The sequence below is a fragment of the Ptychodera flava genome (genome assembly GCF_041260155.1).
Source record: "Ptychodera flava strain L36383 chromosome 23 unlocalized genomic scaffold, AS_Pfla_20210202 Scaffold_23__1_contigs__length_28996876_pilon, whole genome shotgun sequence".
Classification (NCBI taxonomy): domain Eukaryota; kingdom Metazoa; phylum Hemichordata; class Enteropneusta; family Ptychoderidae; genus Ptychodera; species Ptychodera flava.
In genome coordinates this window covers 8,756,362-8,771,825 of record NW_027248277.1, presented here as the reverse complement: position 1 = coordinate 8,771,825, position 15,464 = coordinate 8,756,362, and the positions used below count along the sequence as shown (strand labels likewise).

General features: G+C 37.1%; 1 pseudogene; it reads right to left on the bottom strand.

Moving 5' to 3' along the window:
* Window positions 1–399: 399 nt before the first annotated feature.
* On the bottom strand, window positions 400–14,977 carry LOC139124182 (sulfide:quinone oxidoreductase, mitochondrial-like; annotated as a pseudogene).
* Between the last annotated feature and the right edge of the window lie 487 nt (window positions 14,978–15,464).

Sequence of the window (15,464 nt, the reverse complement as noted above, 5' to 3'; positions counted from 1 at the left end):
CACAAACACTGGTAATGCTAAGGGAAGGTTTCATCTTATAATCAAGATTGGTTTCTTGAAGTCGTCTTCCCCCTTTTGGTACCAATAGTTTGGCCTGATCTAATTGTTTTCAGTGGTGAATGTGGACTGGTGTACATGGAAACAGGTGAAAATGTTTCACATCAGTATGGAAGATGTGAAGTTTTCCTCTTTCAAATTAGAAATGTGAATACAGTGCAATAAAGTAGAGAAAATACATTTAAAAGGGTTTCATTCAACTTGAATGCTGAGTATTACCAGGTATGAGTTAAAGATCAACGTTCATAAAATAAGCAGTCCTTTTGGAATGCTCCACTCTCATTCTGAATTATCATTCTTGTAAAAAAATAATTGTCTGAAGATTTTTGTGACATTGTATATCAGAATTACAATCCTTTCAAATGGCAGTAAATCACAGCCACCCTAACCAATCATATTGCAAGTTCTGTTTCCTTAAAATGATATGCAAATTTTGTAAAACATACAAGGTTTGGTTGGATAAGATCAGCTATCTCATTGGTTAATTACTTTGAGAGACCCAGGTGCATTGCCTTTCTGTAAAATCCTGGACCATTCCAGTGGCCCCTGAAAAGCAAAACAAAACCATGTCATTGTTTGGGATTGATTTGTTGTGAGGTTTGGACATACATGTTAACTGGCATTTAAGGCAGAACATGCTTCAGGGACAGATATTTGGACGCTCAAACTTTTACAGTTCTTTTCAGATATACCACTTGTGGGGGTTCATTTTAAAGCTCTTGGAGTAAGAAAATTTTTCACTGGCTTAGATTTTTGAAATTCAAAAATTTTTTTTCTCATAGAGTGACACAGGGATGGCGGCCATTTTGAATTTTTATTATCCATAAATCTTTGGTTATTTGTTTCTCTAGTTCCAAAATTTGCACAGTGACTCCAATTTTTATTATGAATTTTGAAAGAGAATGGTTGAAAGATATTCCTTAGGGAAAGTTTGAGCAAAGATTTAAGTCTTTCACTTTTGAGGCGCATACTACCTTAATTTCAACTGCTGTACTACCTAATTTGGGGTTGTATCTGATCCTGCAGTTGGAAAGCTGTATTCTGTTCTATTTCTCAATAAAAATACTTTCTAAATTATCACCAACTTAAGTAGCCCCCCACCATCATCTCCACAACAATTTAAAAGGTAAGTTGTTCTCCTATCATCTTATTAATTGTCATTTTCTATGTTATTCTGAAAACCTAAATAATTATCACTCGCTTAATTGGTCCTGACAAAATTATGATAACATAAGGTTATTTATGTCAGAGTACGTTATTACAGCGTAGGTATTGTCCAAGACACTTAGCATCGAGGACATAATAACGAAGCATAGGATGTATGAGAACATAAATCCCAGTATGTTGTGAATAACCTTATTATTATACATCTCTTTCAGTCAAATTTCACCAGAAAAGTTTACATTGTAGAAATTTCACAATGTTCTGTCATACACTGCATTACGTCATCGCAAGCAGATTGGGAATGTGTTCAGTGCGTTCTCTTAGCATTCAGAACAAAAATTCAACCCACACAGCACAAGTGTTAGAAACCGAAGTTGAGCAGCATAATTTCACTTAAATTCACAAGTTTTGGATTGACCATTATTTAGCGCGGGATGAACTATGGTTAGATGTACATCTTCTGAAGAAAAATTCTGAAATCTATTGTTTTTCCTGTTTTGATCTAAAGCTATTGGGGGGTCAAAGGTCATATAGCATCCAATAACAGCAAAAGTTATTGTATTCCGTGTCAAAGTTATTGGACTCGGCATTCTCTAATAACGAATGGTACTGTATGACAAAACATAGGTTACAAACACAGGTGTATAACAATAATCATTATTTGAATAGGTTAAGCACCTATATTAGGCCAAACAAAAAAAATTGTGTTGTTCCGATAACCCAACCTACCCTATTTTTACCCACCGACACTAAACTTTTTAGAGCTACTTAAACACGGAAGTAAAAAAGAAAGGAAAACCACGTTCGTTACTTGGCATTTGATTTTTGCTTGAACAAGGATGTCTTTTATGGTTTTTTTTCCTTTTATATGTATGACACATTTTTCTGGAAATGTTGCCAGTGTTTGACCGCCCTGAATCTGAAAAATGCATATTTAAAAATAAAAATATTGTGGAAAAAAAAATTCCTGCCAACCTACCCACCCTATTTTTGAAAACCATGTTATCGGAAAAGCACATTTTTTTTTTGGTTTGTTTTTTTTTTTTTTTTTTACAGTAATAATAGTCACTTGCTTCTGTTGTCCTTGTAGCACCATTCTCGCATTTCATTACTAATTTACGTCATTAAAATAATGCAATATTGTTGACAACCACTTACTTAACTAGTCCTTTCCAATACATGACTGGCATGACGTCTTGTTTCAAGTGGTACATGGTTCTGCTTTCATTGGCTTGATTAATCAGCGGGAATGTCTCAAGTGGTTCTCCATTGAAATCAAACTCTGCCAGGATCAGCTTGCCATACCCAGTGATCAGAGGACAGGACGTGTACCCATCATACTGTCAAACACAATTTTGAAATGCAAAAAGGTCATGAGTAAGTTGCATACATTTGGGCCAAACTCGATGAAAGCAGAGGGGCTTTGTTAGAGGGCCTTACCATGGCATTCTTGACAACAGGGCCCCATAGGACTATGTTGATTTATAACTTTTTAGTGGGAGTAAGGTTTTGTTTAGGTTTGACAGTATAGTTTCTGAGACTCTTCCTTCATTTCATCCTGTTTGAATATATATGATATTACTGTATGGTCCTTGGTTATCTATATGTGTAGCAGCTCTAATGGGGAACATTTGTTGTACAAATATATTGCACCTATATTAACCCCTTGACTACCAAGGCCAATATATTCCTATATACCAGGCCCCTTATGTAAATATTGATAAAATCTTGGGTGTGGTCATTGCATGAACACTGCTTAGAGTAAAAATTAAGTAAGTACCAATAAACCATATATTTTCTGAATCAGCATGAAATTTCCCACTTTTTCATACATAAGTTTTGTATTTCCAGGTCACGTGACTGATCACATGACACATCATGTGACCAGAGTTGGCAAAGAATATGAATATTTGAAGCTTCAGGACGTGTTTTGAATCCATAAAATGACGCAAATTTGAATACAGTTGCAATTTTCATGGCATTGTCTTTACATATATGTAATAATAACTACCCTTTACTTTATTTATAGATGTACCTATTTAAGATTTTTCTCACAAAAGGCAGAGTAAATGAACCACAAACATCAGCATCTGACATGATTCTGTATTTGAAAATCAACACATTTTATATTTGTAAACACCTGCTTTATGTCTTCCTTGCAGAAACATGCATCTAAAATGGTTATGATTTATCAAAAAATAATTCACAATATTTAAAAATACATTTTAGGGAACAACATATCACATGACCAAACACATGACCAGTCATGTGACCAGTCATACTGATAATATGGCTGCTATAAAATTTCACTGGCTTATAGTAAAAAATTGTATTTCCTCTACGTAGTTTCATTCACGAATATTGCTGTTAATAGAACATATTTACATATAAATCATTTGTTTTCAATAAATAAACATTTCATTTCAATAAAAAAAACAAACCATAAACATCTTCGCGATCTTCCGTACTTCTGAAAACTGTAAATAATCAGCGTGACGCTTCTGTGATCAGCCTGACCTTTCAGGGTCGAGGTCATGGGTCACGACATTTGCTTCCGGATTTTGGCCATATACGGACGTACGGGGCGCAAGTCACATTCAGGCCAGATCGGAATACATCAATCTTAGTCGCGCTGCGTGCCGATGCCGAAATTACGGGATTTTTAGCGACAAAAACGAAGCAAATACGCCTATTTAACTGTGCCGGATATTTCCGGCACTCAAGGTATATGGTAATTCAATATGGCGCCGGATATATCCGGCGCCATAGGTAGTCAAGGGGTTAAATAACTCAACTATCAGCACCTTTACTTTCCGCTCATCTAAACGATGTAGTCTAAATGAAATTTTCTCTCAAATGATAGCAGTGGGAATCACAGGAACATGCTTGAGGCCTTAAAAAGATAACATATCGCTTATGCTAGGAGGCCTTTCATGCTGAAATGAATCAACATTTACCCTCTAGGTCATTGGTAAGTTGTCATACTCTCTAAGTTACCAATGAATTGTAATACCCCCTAGCATGAAATCGATATTCTTCAATCTTGCAAATGCTAAGATACTAGCAATAATGCTAAAAACCCGGCTTTTATCAAGTACACGTACTCCAATACAACAATCATAAATTTGTAATATAACCCTTTCACCCCCAGTTCCCTGTATACAGGTCCAACTTTACCATAGAAAACAACGGATTTGGGACAAACCATGGTGGTGAAAGGGTTAAGTCATACCTTCTTGACTGGCTCCTGTCCCTTCATAACAGCTTTGATTGACTTATCGAGAACTCCGCACTGACCAGCTGAGAAAGGAAATATCAGAGTCATTAGCACAAACTTTTGCATTTGAAATGCATTTCAGCCATCTTTCACAACAGTCTGCTATGATTGAGTTCATCTTTAAAGACCTGCCTCAAATGAGTTCTTACCTTTTGCTGTGGCTGTTTCTAAATTTTTTTTTAACTTTTGTTCAATATATGTCAAATTTTACGTCACCTTTTAACCTCCTGTGAAGTGTCTCGGATCACTGTATCTATGTAGACTTAGATGTTAACCCTATCAATGCTGTAATTTTCTCCCGCCAAAATTTTAGTGCAAAATTTTTACCAATTTTTATGAATTTTTCTGTGGTTTTTTTATAATTTTGGACCAAATGGACATCACATTTTATTGGCTGCAGTTTTTTTCTCAAAATTTTGGCAAAAGTCTGAGAAAAATTGACAGGGGTTTATTTTATGTAGGGGACAAAAATAGACTTTGGCGCTCAAAGGGTTAAAGGGAGGCGGTTGTGGGAACTCTGCTCAAAGGTTACCATGAACCCCTACGACTGATGTAAACACTGTATCCAGGGTATTAGCGATTGATGAAGTTGAAACATGTTTGTTAACAATGAATATCGTAAAATATAAATGTTGCAGCTATGTTGACATGATGCATCTAGATATCATGCATAAATTACATTGTTTGTAAACAAGAAAGTCACACATGAGCAGTACCGACGACTGCCTCCCTCTAAATAATATTATTATTGCAATTTCCATTATTATTATAATTATTATGATTATTTCTTTATATCTGTACTCACCGACAGCTGCTGCAGTTTTTGATGTTGGAATGTTGGTACAGTCACCTATACCAAAGATGTTCTTGTAGTTTTTGTGTTGCCCCGTCTCCTTGACAACGTCAAGATAGCCTGCGGCATCACAAAGCGAACTTTGCTTCAGTACATCCGGTGACGACATGGGAGGACAAACATGAAGCATTGAATACTGTAAACAACAACAAAAACGGTGTCGCTCAAATTTGATCAGAATTGGTATATACCAGTATGGTTACGAAAGATCAACAATAAATATTGTTTCTATCTGTTCAGTGCAGGAAAATTCTACATTAATGTTATGACAATGATTTCTGTACAGTACAACCAGAAAAAACAACAAGAAATATTTAAACAGAAAAAAAGAATGACAAAAGTAAATAAGGACTAAAACTTTAGGTACTGGATGTCAACTTTAGCAACATGCACAGCACTACAGCTAGCCCCTCTTTAAGTTTGAGCATAGACAGTCCCCCCCCCCCCCCCCCCTCTACTGTCTATGGCTTGAGCAGGTCTGTTAATATGTAACAGTTCATAAACAATGACAGGAAATGACTCAAGCCTGTTTCAGTCACTGGCATGCCATCACTCCTGCACATTTGCAGGATTTCCCTTTTTCTTACCTTATTTGTACATTTTTGACATTGACATGTCCATTTGAACAAATTCACACCTCAACCCCTACATCTACTTGTACACCAAATACTGAGATGGTAGCTTTGGCGGTATGGGAGCCTTTGTGTGTGACGGACATACATCCGCACATACATACCCACAAACATACAGACATACAGACGCCAGCGACTCATCATTTAAGGTCTTTTGGTATTTATATATAAAACCAAATCTGAGCTAACAAAAACTACAGTTATAAAGACAGTAAACAATAATTTTAAATCATAAACTAAAGGAAAGGTTGATTCTACAAAAAAATACCGGTCAAGAAAATCAGAAGATATGATCAAAACTTGTGTTTTGACTTTCTGATGAGGGGTTCCTGCACTAAAAACGTCCCTAAAAAACTAAGGCATTTCAGGAATTTTTTCACTTTCCCTGAGAAATTGGGGGTCAAAATGGCTATTGTCCAGAAATCATCAAGCGTCAAATGCAAGAAAACCTTTCAAACAGTACCTACTTTGTGTTCATTCTAATGTTAAAGCTTAACTATATCAGTTTTCCATAAATTTGCAGGCAATACTGTTCCACGGCTTACAACCAAAGATTTGAAATATTGACATTTTCCATGCCCCCTTTCAAAGGCATTGACATATTCAGCATCTAAGTTGTGATTGGCCAGTGAAAAGGTCAAATATTAGCATGGGATTGTCATTATGCAATTTGGACAGCTAATCAAACTTCAGTTGTCCCATGCTACCAGTATGAAAGTAAATTCATTGGTCAAAAAGTTTATTTCAGGAGTTAATTACGCTATCTTTTTTAATTTTTTTATATAACAATACAAGGATACATGAACCAGATCTCATTTGTCAGTCATATAAAACTCACCGGAAAGGTCACCCTTTCTTTGTTCTCTGTATTAAGTTTCTCGAACACCGCCTCTCTCGTGTCCGCTCGTACCTCCACAAGATTGTGCTGATAGTTGACATTGATGTTCCTTTTTTCAACAATTTGCAAGAGTGACTTTGCATATTTCTTGACGGCAAAGATGACACCAGTGATGTGTTGAACATGATGTTGGCCTTGTCTCTCATTCCATGCTGTTCATACCAAGAACAGAAATATACATGCTACATGATGCAGGCTGAGCCAAAGTTATGTTACATTTCTATCTATTATTAATATGCAAAAATAAATACTTTTTATCCGACTTTCTGAAGGCATCTTGGGGCGGTGGCCTGGATACTGAACTCACGATTCAACAACAGAGAGTTCAAGACCCCATAAGTCCAGAGTCACTGATTCACTGTGAGAGGATGGTTGGTTGGTTCAAGACTAGCAAGGTGTTGTGCCCTAAAGCAAAGTACTTTACTCATCATTGATACATTGGGTGGAGGGATATAGGTATGCCATCCTGTAAATGGGCTTTTCTCAAAAGGATATTTCTAATTGCACAATTGGGTAGTGGGTGATGGGTACTTCATCTTGTAATTGGATTCAGCCGATAGGATGGTGGATTAAATATAATTGGAACAATTACACTTTCAAAATTTAGGAAAACGGTAAAGAATTATATCAAAATAATGTTAGGTCACAAATTTGAAGAAAAGTGTACACTTCTCATTGTTCGTACTATTTTTAATGGACCGACACACTGAGAAAAAGGGATGAAAGGGTTTAAAGTTCTCACCTTTCTGAAATAGTCTTCAGCCAGGTACATTATCTTCTGTGGAGCACCTGCACACTTGATGGGAGTGTTTGGAAATGTGAATATGGCATTGCCTCCTTGGAAGTTCTGGATTGCTGGGAAAGTTTTCCCGACATAGTGATAGGAATAATTTGAGCACACAGCTGGATCTCTCTCAAGAGCATCTACCAGGCCATCAACCTGCAGATGACAAGACAAAGAATGGAATAGACAAGTTCATTAAATACTACAGAAACCCTCCCTCTGGTTTTAGAGAAAACTATTCATGGCTTCAGAACAGTGACACATTTTTACAGTACATGACGTTTGTCAAAGAAAAATATAACTGACAGATAAATTTTTGCCAAAAAATTCAAAATCTTATAAGTATATGCTATATCACAGCTGCTGTCAGCTTTTTTGGACCGTCCACTCAGCATCCAGTACAAAGGTCAACCCCCCCTTAACCCTTTGAGTACCAAAGTCGACTTTTATTGCCGTCATTAAAATATAGTGCAGATAACTTTTTTCACATCAAGACAATTTATTTTCAGATTTTTCCCAAAATTTTTGATAATAAATTGTAGTCAATGAAACTTATGTCTTTTTGCTCCAAAATTACCAAAATAATTATAGAAAAATTCATGAAAATTTGTAAAATATTGCACTATAATTTAGGTAGGAAAAATTACAGCTCTCAAAGGGTTAAAAGAGCAGAGGGAATAAACCATTGTACAATGATGAAAGGGTTTAACCCTCAAACAATCATGGTTTTGTCTAAATCTATTGTTATCAGTGGCTGAGTATGGACCAGTTCATAGAGAATTAGGGGTGAGCAGGTTTAAAGCTGCTGAGAAAAATCCCTTCTTAATCTCATTTATTGTAATTAACAACGTTTGTTCACAGATTTAATACATAAAATGATCTTTTATTAATTTAATTTCCATCAAATAATCAAAACATCTGAAGCAATCAAAATGAGAAGAAATTTTGGTGAAAAGTGCATATCACACTGCATCAGGAAATTGAGATTTAAACGTACATTCTGTATAACTATCAGCAATTTGTTTTCATCAACAAAAAGTATAGATCCCAATTTTTCTATTGGTGGAAATTTTTCTGAGCAAAGTACTAGTAAAGTTCAGATTTTCAATTTTACTAGCATTACTTATTAGATACTACAGTTGTTAATGCTATAACCACTGCAGCAACAATAACAGTATATGTACCAATAACATCAGCAATGCGTTTGATTGGTCAGAGGGGAAGACACCTACCCATTCATAATGCAGAGTCAGTCCCATGGCAACCACTAAATATTCATACTGCACTTCATCCCCATTGGCTGTGATCACAACATTATTTTCAGGTTGGAATTCTTTCACTGAATCCTTAATCCACTCACATTGTTTAGGCAGGATTTCTTTCACAGACTTGCCGGAATCAACTTGTCTCTTGATTCCACCACCAACAAGAGTCCAGAACGGCTGATAGTAATGCATCTGCAAAGCAACAGTTTCTTTGTCTCCTCATGTAAAGCTCAAATGTGCATATTATGAATCTCTGTTTTTCAGTATTTTTCAGATTTTTTTTTTCTGTTTGTAATGTCCACAATATCTTGAACTACTCCCAAACTCTAAATCTTGTTAAAACCTGTTATTTGACCTCTAAACAGCATGGATTTGCAAAGTGCTACATATATGCTGCTGAAAAGAATTTATTCATAATCAAGAATATTGTATATTGCATCCAATGGTATACCTTGTATTGCCAAGAAAACTGGTAGTATTTTGTATTTAAACAATCTTGAGTGAAAAGAATGAAAACGAATTTGTTTTATTATTAAAACTTTACAGATATTGACCATGCAGATGACAGTTTAAATAACAAGAACAAAACTAATTGCTATTGTATGTTGGGAATTTTAACTCCAGGGTTGATCATCACAAGATGAGAAAAAAATCATGTCGAACAAATAATTCTAAAGCGGAACTATTGTGGCCATGCTTTTGAAATATTTTCATACAATCGGCTATTGAAAATGAGTATGGTAGTCTTCAAAAAGTTTGCACGTTATGCCTTCTCTACGATGGATTTTAAAATTTTTTGAAATAAAAAGGGAAAAATAATTCAGAATTCTGGTCAACAACTACATGGTCCTTCCCTTAGCGTATATCTTTGCCGTTTAATTTGTTTCTGATAACTGTTATATATTCTTCATGTTTCAGGTGATATTAAGGTTCGAAGACAAGACATTGACCTTTTAAATCTGACGATTCTCTGGTGGTTCATGAGCTCAGAACCCAAGCAATTTATACATTTTCTGAAAGCGTACATGTAGGGGAACATTTTGGTAACCACAGTGTCACCATTGTTTACAAAATCGGTTTTCCCTATGTTTTTCTCAATACATCAAAATATCTGACTCAAACTCACTGGAATGTAAGCTGTCTCAGATATTTTATATCTTGCTAGTTTTCTTTTTTGGAGCACAATTTAAAGAAATCAACTAGGGTTAAATTCACCGCTCTGGAAGTTTTTCTGGCATAAAAATTGTTTGAGAAGGTTTAAAAAAATTTTGAGACATTCTTTTAGAGATCCTCAGGACAGTTTGCACTCACACAAATTTCAGCCACATATCTCGAAGCATTGAAACAAAACATAGGAAAAACAGATTTTGAAAGGTTATGCAAATTACCTGTCATGTGATAGTTATGTTAACAATAGTGAAACTGTGGTTACCAAAATGTTCCCCTATATCTAGGCTTTTCGAAAATTATATAATTTGAAGGGGTTCTAAGCTTATTAACCACTTGAGAATTGTTTTGCTTAAAAAGGTCAATTTCTTGTCTTGGAACCTTAAAGAACGTCAATTCCTAAGCTTAGATGCCTATCAGAATTTATGAAATCAACAAAAAGTATCAACTTTACAATTCTATTTTTCAGTGAAAAACAAAATTATGTATTATGGATGGCTTTAAGGTAGAATATGCCTCACAGGCAGATATTCAGACTAGAAGTTTTTCACAGTACTTTTCAGGTCTACAATTTCTTGGGGCTCATTTTAAAGTTCATGGAGGAAGAAAACATGTACTGTCTCAGTATTCATGAAAATCTATATTGCATTTTGTCTCTCTTGAGTTAACACTGGGATGGTAGCTATTTTGAATTTCAAATATCAGTAAATGTTAGGTAATTTGATAGTCTAGATCTAAACTGACCCCTGATATATTTATTCTGGATTTCTTTTTAGGAGAACATGTGAAAGTTTCATTGGGGAAAGTTGACCAAAAGTTTAGTTTGTTTTCACTTTCAAGGCATATACTACCTTAAAACACAAAGTTGCTGACTTTTGGCTGTTAGTATTTTGTCACTGCTTTCTAAGACTTGCTTAATTACACAGAAGTGAAAATTACCATAACTATTTTCCTTTGTTATTACTCACATCGTGTGGTTCTATAACAGCCACTTTGCCTCTTCCCAGTCGCCTGCTAAGTTTGCTTGCCATTGCAGAGCCCCCTGCTCCAGCGCCAGCTATCACCACTTGATAGCTTTTCTTTTGTTTTGTCGAAGCAGACGTACTGAAGGCAAGATGACTGATAGAGGGCGCTGTGCAATATAGCACTTTCTCTGACCGTCTACAAAGAGCAGGAAATGAACAACCTGTTCGGATTATGGGATGTAAGAGAGACATTTTCCTCACTTCTTGAACCACAGTTACAACCTGTAAAACAAGCAATTGTAAGAGCTTTGTTATTTATCCTCTGGTGATGTCGACAACTTTTGGTTGTAATGCTGTTATGTGCAGATCTCACACCCAGCTGATAGGAAGACCCACACATGACTGAATCATTCAGTTTTATACAGATGGGTCCAAGATGAAATATTTTTTCTCAAGAGAATCACTTTGCAGCTGTTCGACAGAATAGACAAAACTACACAATACATTGAACTATATTTTGTCAATTTGTATGAATGAATTTAGTGTATAATGCATAAAACAATGAACCAAGTATTGGAAATATTCCCACTTTTTGTCATGCAATTACTTCCTACCCTGCCATGTGTGACACACAGGGAGGTTACATATGCATTTGACAGTCATTTAAATACCATACATCCTAAAACATTATTGCTGTTGGCAGCTTATTTTAAGATTTCAGGGCGGAGTGGGGCTTTGGGGTGAAAATGTTAAAAAGGGCACTTTCAACCCCTAAATGTGCCTGACGTCAAACCCCACAACTTTCAAAACGCCAGAGGAACTTCATTGAAAGGTCTCTGGTTCATTACAATTTGCACAAAGTTCTAGTCACCCGGCCGGAATTACAACATATTAATTTTGTTAGTGAGAGGAATATATGTACCTTGTCGTTTACTCTTAATTTTACATGACAGACACTTTTTTTCAAAATTTCCACTTTTTCTGGCTGAACTCCACGCAGTAAATACGTGTACAAATCTTTACAGAACAAATTTTCATTTTTGACAACCCCCCCCCCAAATATCTAACGATCACCCCTCAATGAAGTCAAAAGCGCACTCTGACTGGCGCGAAAAGTACTGTCTCCGAAACGACACGATGAAATGTTTATGACCAGAATAGGGCCTGCAGCCGGCACATGAACGAATTGGCGCCAAAATACTTTCGTCTGCAAACATGCAACATACTTTCGTTCTGTAAACATGGTTGTTACCTCAATATTTAGAAACCATAGATGAAAGACGATGAAAGCGTTCTTACAATTTTCAGACGCAGAAACGAAATATGGACGGACATTTAAAACTGCATCGTCCTGTATGGGTTCATCCGAGGTCAAATTACACTTTATGGTCCAATTGACAGATAACGCTCACATTATCGCATCAGTCACAAGAACTTGTTGTGCCCACTTTGACAGCGTAAGCTTATATAATCTCATTGTATAACGATTGTTGAGAAAACTAAGCACTCAGAGGGTACCGACGTTGACTGAGCAAAATACGCGTGAAGCCTGCAACAGACCTCTATTGTTACACTGTTACCACAGGCGTGCTGTTTTCTGGGTAGTTTTTATAAGTGTAGTTCTACGTTTCGACGTTCTCTTCCGTAGCCTAATCACCAAGGTAAGAAACAGAATTATCCGACCTGCCAAGAAAACTGCACGTTCTAGTCGAAAAATAAACACAAATCCTTCATTGAGTTACCTAGTTAGATGCGGAAGCATCTCGGCTGTCCAAAAAACACACTCATGTCACGATAAAATGACAACTTTAGGATAAATCTGCCGCGTTTTGACAACATCGGCGTTTCTGATGGCCACCGTTGTAATAACGCAACTCATTAACATAATGGACGGTGTCTGCACATAGAAAGTGGTGCATCTCAGTCTGATGCCGTTGATGGCGTTGCTCACGGACCAATCAGCGATGCGGACGGCGTAGGATTATAATAATGAGTTGCGTTATTACAACGTTGGACGCCAGAAATGCCTAGTTTGTCAAAACACGGCAGATTTATCCTAAAGTTGTCATTTTATCGTGACATGAGTGTGTTTTTTGGACAGCCGAGATGCTTCCGCATCTAACTAGGTAACTCAATGAAGGATTTGTGTTTATTTTTCGACTAGAACGTGCAGTTTTCTTGGCAGGTCGGATAATTCTGTTTCTTACCTGGTGATTAGGCTACGGAAGAGAACGTCGAAACGTAAGAACTACACTTATAAAAACTACCCAGAAAACAGCACGCCTGTGACTGTTACATAATTCCACAGGCACGGTGAACTGAGACCGAGGCTGCAATAACACGTTTTCTCTTTCCATTTTTGAATTCAAAAAAAACCTAAAATTATTCACAGAGTTATCACAACGGAGGTTGGCGTTACTGCAATAGCCGACTCGATTAGATTAAGGGGCCGTAGATAATTAAAACCCCCGCATGGTAAACGCAATTTTTGTGCTTAAGGGGAGGGGTTTGGCTGCGCAAAAATCGCACTACAAGTTTCACATCTCAAAATTTCTCAACATGTTTTTCTGTATCGCAAAATATCGCTACATTGAAATTGGCGTGTACCAGGCCAGTGCGGCCGTCACGGGCGCTACACCAGCATTCGTCAGACCATGCCGGTATATACGCGGTAGACGTCAGCTAAAATAACATATCAATCATTTTGGATACACTGTTTCAAATCATTCTTTTGGTTGCGTCATTGTCGAGTTGGCGCTGAACAACGATTGATTTTAGAGGAGGTATGCAGGGGGGGGGTGTTAGGGTATGCGTTATTTCATAGCGACGTAATCACCGATTGTAGGTATATACTGATACAGAATAAGACTTTGTTGTATGTTCGCACGTCCAAACTTACGTTTAGGAGAGGGGGGTTGAGGCCACAGTGCGCATGTTTTAATTATCCACGGCCCCTAAGGTGGCATGACTTGTTGTAGCCCCTTGTACTACGTGCGCACTAGTTTCTGTGTCAAGCCCAGAACAAGTACCCCTTATAAATGAACTACAAAATTCGACCCACTGTTACATCGTGTTACATTCATTTTTTTCTTTTCTTTTTTTCCTTTTTTTTTGCACTAGTATAGGTACAGAGCCACTCCCCCTCTTAGTGAACAAATGCTTGGTTTAATTTATATACTGTGCACATTGTTGGGCAAGTTGCTGAGACTGTGGACCCTCATGTCATCAGTTCCAACTTGGTATCCCAGTCATGAGTCAACCTTGATTAAACGGTAATTTTGCTTTTGTACCCTTTCTATGTTCAGCGATCACAACATCATTTTAAACTAAAACAGAACACGTTGACAATACCACCACTACAGCCGTGCTGAGTGTCAGGATGCACTGAACCAATCGCTGAGCTGATAACGATATGCGTTTTATCAATAACTTATAAGTAACTTATAGAAACAATATTCGATAATCAAACGAAAACGTGTATTTAATATCCAATGAACCAGTCAACGGAAACGCAACAAATACCTTATGTGCAACAGCATGTATTATTTACAGACTTCGGTGCTACATCATCTCAAGACAGCGTACTGTCCATCGATATTGCGGCCGAAATTTCCAAAGGTTTATGCGCCAGCACTCCACATGCACGCCTGATATGCGTGCCACGGGACATATTGACATTCATGAACAATCGTTCACCGTGTACCTGTACACATGTACGAGCTGACATCCCATTTCACCTTGTGGATATAAATATTCATAGATGTATGAATTGTCGGATCCTACCTTTCATCCGATATTTGCAAACTTGGTCAAGACTCGCTTTGGTTCGGATGCAGTACGAGATAAAAACCAACTTGATTTCGATCCCCGATCTCGAGACCGCTCCGGATAGCGGTAACAACGTAACAGATTAAATGACCCGTTAGACCCGAGAGGTCATGGGTTATTTTTTATTTGGACAGGCGAATCCATTCGGGATCACTTATCACTCCTGAGAAACTGGTCAAAATGATCGTGCACATGTTTGAGATTTTATTCATTGCTTTGCTTTGCTTTGTTTTTGCATTACGATTCGCAAAAAATCGCACGTTTCATATTTTCAAGGTGATTTTGATTAAGTTGTATATTTTTCCCGAAATCTACCACCCCTGCCAGAACAATGGTATATGCCCTGCTACACTGTCTGTCAACATGGTCTGTCAACTACCACCACACTGGCAATATTCATGTCGACCCGCAAATTAGCAGGTAAACAATTCATGCCGTAATCCACTCGTCTCTCCGCTAAGGCATAGCTCACTCGCTTTCACCAGGGTATGCTTTCCAAACTTTCACATACCTATTCCGCCTTTCGCAGAGCATGCAAACGTCTTGTTTTGTCTTTTGTTTTTGATTTTTTTTT